This window comes from Panthera tigris, chromosome C1 (assembly GCF_018350195.1).
Source record: "Panthera tigris isolate Pti1 chromosome C1, P.tigris_Pti1_mat1.1, whole genome shotgun sequence".
NCBI lineage: Eukaryota > Metazoa > Chordata > Mammalia > Carnivora > Felidae > Panthera > Panthera tigris.
The window spans coordinates 102,593,394-102,602,698 of NC_056667.1; the positions used below are offsets into that span (position 1 = coordinate 102,593,394).

At 39.2% G+C, this 9,305-nt stretch overlaps 1 long non-coding RNA gene across 1 annotated transcript; it reads right to left on the bottom strand.

Moving 5' to 3' along the window:
- Nucleotides 1-76: 76 nt before the first annotated feature.
- On the bottom strand, nucleotides 77-9,042 carry LOC122241347. The gene is made up of 4 exons (XR_006221430.1): nucleotides 8,975-9,042; nucleotides 8,819-8,860; nucleotides 702-812; nucleotides 77-173 (listed from the first exon to the last, which is right to left on the bottom strand). It is a non-coding gene; the product is annotated as an uncharacterized LOC122241347 (long non-coding RNA).
- Nucleotides 9,043-9,305: the final 263 nt, after the last annotated feature.

Consider the following 9,305-nt stretch of genomic DNA (forward strand, 5'->3'; position numbering starts at 1 on the left):
CGGGAAAATTAGAAACTGCTTTGCAGATAGTTCCACAAGATACTCTGGTACCAGACATGGCAAACTGATCCTGCATGATAGCCCCACTCAGGAGTGGCCCTGAAGGACACTGAGGAAAAGTAATCCTCCCAATGGGTAGAATTTTGAGTCATAAATCTGGCTGTCTCTTTTGTCTGGAAAGAGAGATGACCAGATATACAAAGTGATACCAATTCACAGTGGCCAATGATTTGAATTGATGGTCAGGAACTTAAAGCTGGAATATTACTAACAAGAGCATCTGAGGAGGGGTGCCTTGCTGATCCAGTCAGTAGAGGATGTGACTCTTAATCTCATGGTTGTGAGTTCAAGCCCCATGTTGGGCATGGAGCCAACTTAAAAAAAAAAAGAGCATCTTAGGAAGAGGTATATAAATAAACCCCTCAGAATGGGGCAAATTATGAAGACATATGCATTTTATGGTAAAAATCATTAAAAGACACTTATTATAGAGAACTTTTCCGTCACTAATCATATGGAGAGGTGACATGCTCAGTAGAGGTCAGGTAGCCTTTCCCAACCCACCCAAGTGCTTGCTCAGTAGACTCATGTACAAAGTAGTCATGTTGGCAATGGTGGATATAATGCATGAATTCAACGCTATTGGCTTTCCCTTCATCAAGTCTTATCTGACTACCACCAATGCAGAGTGTTCAACTTACCAACAATAGAAGCCAAATCAGAGCCCTTGATATGGCACTATTTCCAATAGTGGCACTATTCCCAGTAGTGGATGACTCCATCATGGAAGGCAGAGACCTTCTTTCCTCATCCTGTTTCAAGTTTTTATTTAAATTCTATTTAGTTAACATATAGTGTAATACTGGTTTCAGGAGTAGAATTTAGTGATTCATCACTTACATATAATACCCAGTGCTCATCACAAGTGCCCTCCTTAATACCCATCACCCATTTAGCCCATCCCCCACCCACCTCCCCTCCAGCAACTCTCAGGTTATTCTCTATAGTTAAAAGTCTATCTTATGGTTTGCCTCTCTCTCTTTTATTTCCCTATGATCATCTGTTTTTGTTTCTTAAATTCCATACATGAGTGAGATCATACGGTATTTGTCTTACTCTGACTGACTTAGTTCGCTTAGCATAATAGACCCTGGCTCTATCCATGTCATTGCAAATGACAAGATTTCTTTTTTTCTTTTTTCTTTTTTCTTTTTTTTTTTTTTGATGCTGAGTAATATTCCATTGTATATATACCACTTCTTTATCCATTCACTAGTTGGACATTTGGGCTCTTTCCATAATTTGGCTATTGTTGATGCTGCTATAAACACCAGGGTGCATGTATCCTTTTGAATAAGTTTTTTTATATCATTTGGGTAAATACTTAATAGTGCAATTTCTGGGACTTAGGGTAATTCTATTTTTAACTTTTTGAGGAACCTCCATACTGTTTTCCAGAGTGGATGCACCAGTTTGCATTCCCACAAACAGTGTAAAAGGGTTCCCCTTTCTCCTCATCCTTGCCAACATCTGTTGTTTCCTGTATTAATGTTAGCCATTCTGACCGGTGTGAGGTGGTATCTCATCGTGGTTTTGATTTGTATTTCCCTGATGATAAGTGATATTGAGCATCTATTCATGTGAATGTTAGCCATCTGGATGTCTTCTTTGGAAAAAATGTCTATTTGTGTCATCTGCCCATTTCTTAACTGGATTATTTGTTTTTTGGGTGTTGAGTTTGATTAAGTTCTTTATGTTTTTGGACATTAACCCTTTATCAGATATGCGATTTGCAAATATCTTCTCCCATTCCATAGGTTTACTTTTAGTTTTGTTTGTTGTTTCCTTCACTGTGCAGAAGGGTTTTATCTTGATGAACTCCCAACAGTTCATTTTTGCTTTTGAGAGACATGTCTAGTAAAAAGTTGCTGCAGCTGAGGTCAAAAAGGTTGCTGCCTGTGTTCTCTTGGATTTTGATGGTTTCCTGTCTCACAGTTAAGTCTTTCATCCATTTTGAACTTATTTTTGTGTATGGTGTAAGAAAGTGGTCCAGTTAATTCTTCAGCATGTTGCTGTCCAGTTTTCTCAACACTATTTGTCATAGTATTGAAAGTCATAGCCTCAGCAACCAAACAACAAAAAGAAATAAAAGGCATCCAAATCAGCAAGGAGGAAGTCAAACCTTCACTATTCACAGAGGATATAATATTCTATGTAGAAAACTCACAAGACTCCACCAAAAAATTGCCAGAACTGGTACACAAATTCAGTAAAGTCTCAGGATACAAAATCAATGTACAGAAATCTGTTGTGTTTATATACACCAATAATGAAGCAGCAAAAAGAGAAATCAAGGAATCAATCCCATTTACAATTGCACCAAAAACTGTAAGATACACCAAAGAGGTAAAAGATCTGTACTCTGAAAACTATAGAACACTTATGAGAGAAACTGAAGAGGACACAAAGAAATGGGAAAACATTCCATTATCATGGATTGGAAGAACAAACATTAAAATGTCTACACTACCCTGAAGCAATCTACACATCGAATGCAATCCCTATCAAAATACGACCAAAATCAAAAGTTTTCACAGAGCTAGAACAAACAACTTTTAAATTTGTATGGAACCACAAAGGACCCCAAATAGCCAAAGGAATCTTAGAAAGAGAGCAGAGACATTTATACAGGAAAAAAAAAAAAGAGCCACATTCATTCAAGGATTCATTTTATTATCACAAATAACATGTTTAATGACCCAGGAACTCATTTCACAGCAAAACAAGTGCAGTTAAGGTCTCTTACTATGTATCATATCACCTACAGGCAAATAGCCCTGTGGAATGTAAGAATAGCCAGTTGAACGCTCAGCTAAGTGAAAGCATTGGTGAAGAGTGAAAGCATATGGTATCTGTCTTTCTCTGTATGGCTTATTTCACTTAGCATCACACTCTCCAGTTCCATCCACATTGCTACAAAAGGCCATATTTCATTCTTTCTCATTGCCACGTAGTACTCCATTGTGTATATAAACCACAATTTCTTTGTAATATATATTTTGAACCAGTGAACAACATATGGTACAGTTTTTTCCATAGTCAGAAATCATGAGTCTGTAGCCAAGTGGTGAAAATGGGAATTTTTTCCTTTCACTATTTATCTAAAATCCATTCATAAGATGTTTGTTTCTGGGCTTTTCTGGTATAATTGTCCAAGTTATCAAAGGAAGAATGCTGTTAGGGAACATAGCGATGATTCCATTGATCTATAAGTTGAGATTTCCACTGCCATTTTGGGCTCTAGAAGTAATTGAACCAACAATCAAAGTAGGAAGCTGCTATATTGCTTAAGGTAAATATTCCCTATTGTAATAAAAAGAAAGATTCCATTTTATTTTTCATGTATGACTGCTGGAAGTTTCCAGGTCCCATTCTTTCACTTTCCCCTCATTTCCCCAAGAGTCTTGGCACCAGTGGTAAGTTTAAATCATGCAAACCCAACCTGGCCTCACCTCCTAGACACATTAAAAGCCAAAGCCAAAGCTTTGCTCTTCCTTCACTCAAGAATGAACTTCTCTGGCAATCCTTTTGGTGTTTACCATGTGAGTAATAAACTTTATTTCATATCTTTCATCTATATAAATTCCTAGAGGAAGAGATGCTGCCGAGCATTCAGCAGAGGATGTTATGTGTCCATATAAGACATTTATTATCTCAGAGAAATAGTTTTAATGAATAATGGTGGAGTTACTTATTAAGCCTGAAACCAAGAGGACTCCCTAAAGGTGGCTTTTAGGAATACTATGACCAATAGTATTAGTTAATGGAAGACTACAGGAAGCCCAAAAAGAGAGAAACATAAGGGCTCATAATTCTTAGAATTAGAGGTTTCCATCACATCTTTAACTGAGGCAATAACTCTGAATGGAAAGAGAGCAAAGAATGGTCTCTTCATGGGGCATATGGGTGGCTTAATCAGCTAAGCATCAGACACTTGATTTCAGCTCAGGTCATGATCTCACTGGTGCATGAGTTTGAGCTGCCACATGGGGATCTGTGCTGACAGTGAGGAACCTGCTTAGGATTCTCTCCCCCTCTCTCTGCCCCTCCTCTGCTCATGCTCTCTCTCACAAAATAAATAAATAAACTTAAAAAAAAAAAGAATGGTCTCATCATATAACAGATATGGGGGCTATAGCAACCATGCATAATTACTTTTCTTTTTTTTTTTTTTTTTTTTTTTTTGCTTTATATATGTGTATACACTGACTAGGCATTTTCTCCCTTTATTTTTCTTGCTATTCTTTATAAAAAGTGTTAATGGGTGATTAATTTAAATATTTAGCCTGTTGTGATGGTTAATTTTATGTATCAACTTGATTGGGGCACGGAGTGCCCAAATATTTGGTCAAACAGTATCCTGGGTGTTTCTATAAGGGTGCTTTTGGGTGAGATTAGCATTTAAATCAGTAGACTGAGTAAAGCAGTTTGGGTGGGCCTCATCCAATCAACTGACATCATCTAACCAGTTTTCTATCAGTTAATAGAACAAAAAAATTGACCTCCTCTGAGTACAATTCTTCCTGACAGAGAACCTCTGAACTGGGACATCAGATTTTTTTTTCCTACTTTCAAATTGAAACACCAGCTCTCCCAGAATCTCCAGCCTGCCAGCCTTAACACTGGAACTGTACTTATGAGGTTTTGGGTGAGGGTGGGGTTTGTGGAGTTTGGAGCTGATGGTCAAGAAAAAGTTCTTGATGTCTTTGGTGCAAAAGGTGATTTTATTAAAGCACAGGGACAGGACCTGTGGGCAGAAAGAGCTGCACTGGGGTTGTGAAGAGTGACTCATTTTAAACTATGGGGCTGGGGGAGGTAAAGTCAAAAGGGAAGTTCCAAAAAAGATTTTCATATGCTAAAGACTCACAGATTATGGGAGGCCTCACTATAGTCAAGCTAAGGTTGTTTTTCCCTCTAGCAAAACATTAAGAGAGTAGGGAGTTCCTGGACTTTAGGCTATTAATGGGATTGCCTTTTTCTTATAAACTGGTGGAGATTTTTACCAGTTTAACCACTTGGATATTTGGCCTTTCCTGTTTTTGAGTGTCCAGGAATGTCCAAGTAATATCATACATGTCCCACCTGAGTGGTGGGGCGGTGGTGTGCTAGCTTGTACTTTGCCCTTTGCCTGCCTTATGCTCCCTCATCATATAGCATAGGCTCTTCTGGTTCTCAGGACTTGAGACTTGAACTAGAACTAAAACCATCAGCTCTCCTGGGTTTCTAGTTTGCAGATCTTGGGACTTGCCAGCCACAATAATCACATGAGCCTATTCCTCATAATAAATCTTTCTTTCTACATATACATCCTGTTGGTTCTGTTCCTCTGGAGAACTCTTACTAAATCAGATTTTGATAGGAAGAATGGTTATAGAGGAAAAAAACATTTAGGATGAATTTTCTGAATTGGCTCTGAAATTTCTGGAATTGGCTTTCTAACCTGAGTAGATTTAAAGATGCTAATGACTCTAGTAGTGAAGAAAGCACTGATAATCTATGACATGATCCTAATCAACCACTTTTAAGAGACAAGGATCTAGACAACTGTGTATATGATACTTTCAAACATTTTTGTCAAGCTAGTGAATATAATTGTCTGGTTGCTCCTAATGTCACTGGATAAAGTAAGGAAAGAAAAGGATGAGCTCAGGGATTTGAATTCCCAGCTCAAGCGTTATATAAATAACCTGAATGTGTCTAAGTGTTCCCTGAAGGAGAACCTTTCTTTTATAGCCACAGGATTGAGAGACTGCTGAAAAATCAAACCCAGAATCACATCCTGTGCTTGGCTGGATTATGATGCAAGTTGAACCTTCAGCCTCAAAGGGCATCTACTGTTTAAGTGGGAGAACTGATTAGGACACCGAGCCCCTAAATTCTGAGGAGTCTTCTTTGCCAGTGGAAGCAAACTTTCCAATCGTAGTGGAAGAGCCCTCTCTATACCAAGTGGAAATGTCCTCCTCCCACTTAACCTTGCATTGCCTGAGAAAACCTTGCAAGACAATGAAGATTTTCCTCAGGATTTATCCCCACCACCCTTCTTTGCTTCTAGATCTATAGCTAGACTCAAGTCCCAGCAGGACCTTGGAGATAAGGTACAAAATGAGACTCATGTGGAGATGTGCTACATTCTAAAAGAGTGACTTGAGGGGTACCTGGGTGGCTCAGTCAGTTAAGCGTCTTACTTCAGCTCAGGTTATGATCTCACAAGTTCGTGAGTTTGAGCCCCACGTCGTGCTCTGTGCTGACAGCTTGGAGCCTGGAGCCTGCTTCAGATTCTATGTCTCCCTCTCTGTCTCTCAGCCTTCTCCCTGTTCATGCTATGTTTCTCTCTCAAAAATAAACATTTAAAAAAATAAAAAACAAATAAAAGAATGACTTGAGCCTTCTAACTTATACAGACAGAAATCTGGGGAATATATATGGGAACAAAAACTAAGTATGTGGGATAATAGTGGATCAGGCCACATTTATTGATATGGGCTCCATAAGCAAAGATTCTGCATTATAATGCTGCAGCTTCAGGAATTAGAAAGAGCTCTGTTTGTCTAGCTTAAAACATAAATCAAAAGGTGGCCTACAGTATGTGAGTTAGAAATGCAAGACCTACCTTGGTTCAATGTAGGGAAAGGGATTCAAGTGTTTATGGAAATGGGAATGTTAGAGTGTATTTGTCATTTAACACCAGCTTATCCACCCTAGAAGGGTCTAGGAGATATATCTTTCACCATGATTGTGAGAAATAAATTTGTGAGGGAAGCCTCAGCCTCCTTGAAGACCTCTATGGTTGCTCTCTTTGTAGGCCAGACTTTACAGGAGGAACCGTGTCACTGAATTGGAAAACCTGAATGCAATGGGAATAATTGGATCCCAGGAGACAAGTGGCAGCACTCAACCACCAAAGGCAAGGTGTATGGTAATGGAGAGAAGAGACAAAGCAACAATGAGAACAGTTTGACTTGCATAGACTTATGCTGTTTGCTAGTTGAGCATGATGTTCCTAGAAGTGAAATAGAGATGAAGCCTATTAAATTATTACTTGATCTATATAAGCAGAACATTTCTTGGTCAAGGGAACATAAGTTAACGTTATAAAAATCAGAGAGTCACAGCCCCTCAATCAGTTCCCAGACCTGAGCCACTTTATAGATTCAGAATCCCTTGAATAAAGGGGAGTCTAATTCTCCTTGAGGAAGAAGCCTGGTAATTTATATTGTTAATCTTTCTCCAGGTCTTCCCCCAAAAGGAACCATGAATTTTACTAATGTAACTGTACAGTGAGGAAAAGGAAATAGACCTTTCAGGGATCACTGGACTCTGGCTCTGAACTGACACTAATTTCCAGAGACCCAACACATTACTGTGGTACACCTGTCAGAGTAGGGGCTTATGGAGGTCAGGTGATCAATGTGGTTTTAGCTTAGGTCTGTCTCACAGTGGGTCCAGTGGGTTCCCATGCCCGTCCTGTGTTTATTTACCCAGTTCTGGAATGCACAGTTGGAATAGACATAGACAACAGCTGTCAGAATTCTCACATTGGTTCCCTAACCTGTGAAGTGAGGGCTATTATGGTGGGAAAGACCAAGTGGAAGTCACTGGAACTGCCTCTATGCAGAAAAATAGCAAAGCAAAAGTAACATAACATTCCTAGATGGATTGCAGAGATTGGTGCTATCATCAACGGCTCAAAAAATGCAGGAATGGTAATTCCCCCCACACCCCCATTTAACTTGCCTATTTGGCCTGTGCAGAAGACATATGGATCTTGGAGAATGACAGTGGATTATCATAAGTTCTACCAGGTGGTAATTCTAATTGCAGCTGTTGTACCAGATGTGGTTTCCTTGCTCCAACAAATAACACATCCCCTGGTACCTGGTATGCTGCTATTGATCTGACAAATGCTTTTTTTAATATAGATATCAATTAATAAAGACCATCAGAAGTTTTCTTTCATCAGGCAAGGCCAGCAATATGCCTTCACTGTCCTACCTCAGAGATATATAAACTATCTAGCACTGTGTCATAATTTAGTTCACAAGGACTTGATTGCCTTTGCCTTCTACAAAATATTCTGGTCCATTACATTGATGGCATTATGCAGATTGGACCTAATGAGCAAGAAGAAACAACTCTAGACTTATTGGTAAGACATTTGTGTGTCAGAGATACGGAAATAAATCCAACAAAAATTCAGGGGCCTTCTACCTCAGTGAAATTTCCAGGGGTCCAGTGGTGTGAAACATCTCATAAAGTGAAGGATAAACTGTCGTACTTGCCCCTCCTCCAACCAAAAGAGAGGGAGGCACAAAGTCTAGTATACTTTTTTGGATTTCAGTGGCAATATATTTCTCATTTGTTGTGTTACTGTGGCCCGTTGACCAATTGATCTGAAAAGATACTACTTTTGAGTGGGACCCCAAAGAAAAGGCTCTGCAATATGTCCAGGATGTTGTGCAAGCTTCTCTGACAGTTGGGCTATGTGATCCAGCAGATCTGGTTGTGCTTGAAGTGGCAGTGGCAGATAGGGATGCTCTCTGAAGCCTTTGACAGGACATAACATATATGAGAACCACAGCAGCCATGCTTAATTTGTTTCTTTTTTGCTCTCGATATGAGCATATATAAGTAGGCATTTTCTCCCTTATTTTTCTTACTATTTTTGTGAAGAGTATTGGTTGATAATTAACTTGATTTTTTAGCCCTTAGTTATAGGATATTTGCAATGCATTGTGACTAAACTACAAACAAAACTCACCTAGAGAAGAATATGACTGATGAGTCTTTGGGACACTGTAATCTGAAACGAGAGGACGTGTGTCTTTGTGTGACTAGTGCTTCATGTAAGGCACAATCATTATATTATTGTTTAGAAGTTTAAATTGAAGTTTAAGAGTGTATGTGGATGACTTACCAAAGGGGTAAACTATGCCATGTTGTGTCTTGGCACCCAGCATCATCCTCACCATTCTATGCTCTCTTCTGAGTCACAGGGGCTGGAAGTCTGGAAGCAGAATTTCCAAGATTCCCTTACTACTGGAGTTCTATGTTAGGTCCAACCAATGAAAACACAGATGACACACTATGAAACACAGGGAGAGTAAAACCATTTTCTTCTGACTCTGGCAGTGATGGTGACTATAGACTAGGATAGTTTCTTTCAGTCGTGGTATTAGCTACAGGCAGACATGGGATCAAATGAGCTCCAGCATGGAGGGTAGCAGCTTATTACATTTCCTGATCTC